Source organism: Urocitellus parryii, chromosome X (assembly GCF_045843805.1).
Source record: "Urocitellus parryii isolate mUroPar1 chromosome X, mUroPar1.hap1, whole genome shotgun sequence".
Classification (NCBI taxonomy): domain Eukaryota; kingdom Metazoa; phylum Chordata; class Mammalia; order Rodentia; family Sciuridae; genus Urocitellus; species Urocitellus parryii.
In genome coordinates, this window is record NC_135547.1 from 27,170,747 (window position 1) to 27,172,561 (window position 1,815).

The window sequence follows — 1,815 nt, forward strand, 5'->3', positions numbered from 1 at the left end:
AAAAATAAAGACATTCTGTCCATCTACAACTACAAAAAAATAATTAAAAATGGTGAAGAGCCTAATAATATCTGTATTTTAGCTGATAGTATTATATTAATGTTGATTTCCTAGGTTTCACAATGCACTGTTATGGATACTATTATCATTGGGAAAAGTTGATGAAGAATGGACATACATGGACATTCTCTGTACTGTATTTGCAACTTTGTGAATCCTAAACTGTTACAAAACAAAAAGTGGTAATAAAAAAATGCAGGCGGGTATAGTGACCCATGCCTGTATCCCAGCTACCCTGGAGGCTGAGCAGGAGAATCAAAAATACAAGGCCAGCCACAGCAATTTAGCCAGACTCTCAGCAACCTATCAAAACCCTGTCTCAGAATTAAAAAAAAAAAAAAAAAAAAAAAAAGACTGGGGGTGTAGCTAATGGTAAAATATTCCTGAGTTCAATCCCCCAAAAATAAATAAAATTTGAGCCAGGTACAATGGCAATCACCTATAATACCAGCTACTTGGGAGACTGAAGCAAGAATTGAGGAGCACCCCTGGACTCAATCCCCATGACTACCCACGTACAAAAAAAAAAGGGGGGGGGGAGGAAAAATGTCAGCTGGACTCAGTGATGCATACCCACAGTCCCAGCTACTCAGAGGCTTGATCCCCAGAGTTTGAGAGTAGCCTAGGCAATGTAGAAAGACCCAGTCTAAAAAGAAATGGGTAAAAAAATCTCTGATTTGTGAAAATGTAATTAAATTAAATTGTCACACTGTAATTTGTTTGTTTTTTGTTTTTGGTATTGAGCTTTGAACCTTGGGGCATGCTACATTACCCAGCCTCTCTCTCTTGTTTTTTTTTTTTTTTTTTTGGAGGTGGGGTCTAGTTCTGTTGCCCAGGCTTGCCTGGAACTTGTTATCATCCTGCCTTACACTTCTGAGTAGCTAGCATTATAGGAGTGCACCAATGTGCCCAGCCGTAGATTGCAAAGTAATACATTGAATCTCTAGTTTACAAATCACTTTTTTGTGAACTAGGATATATTGACTTAATTTCCAAGATTCCTGTCATCATCTTTATATGAGCTTATATGATTTAAAGCCTGATACTACAATACTCAGGAGTAGACCTTGGACCTGTGGTATCAACAGGAAATAGACATACCAATAAGCCTTGTCTAAAACAAATAACTAGCACCTTTTAAGACATTTTAAATACCATATTACTGGATTCATTGAACTTTTCTTTTTATTTTGAATAGTATGCAATATTTTAATTTTTAATTTCATCTAACTTTAATTAATTAAAAGCTATGAGTTAAAGGAACTGAAGGTATATCTACATACTAAAGATTCAATATCTCTTATATCCAAACCCTCCCACTTCTCATCTGAGCTAACAGTAATAGTCCCGAGTCCAGCTTCTTTCCTGGTCAATCCAATACTGATTAGATTACTAGCTTACTTTGTGCTTACTTGCTTGTTCCCTGATTCACTTTCTCACTCACTTACATACATTTTTATTGATTCACTGGGTCTACAACCATCCTCTGCTACCTTTGATGTGCATAAGAATCACCTGGGGATCTTGCTAAAATTTAAATTCGGATTGAATAAGTCTGAATCTAGGGTGGGACCTGATTTTTCATTTCTAACAAACTTCCAGGACATACCTGTGCTGCTGGTCTAAAGTCCACACTGAGTATTAAGGACCTAAAGAACCAAGTATAAACTCTTTTTTAGGGTGGGCTACCTGGGATTGAATTCAGGGACACTCAACCACTGAGCCACATTTCCAGCTCTATTTTGTATTTTTTTT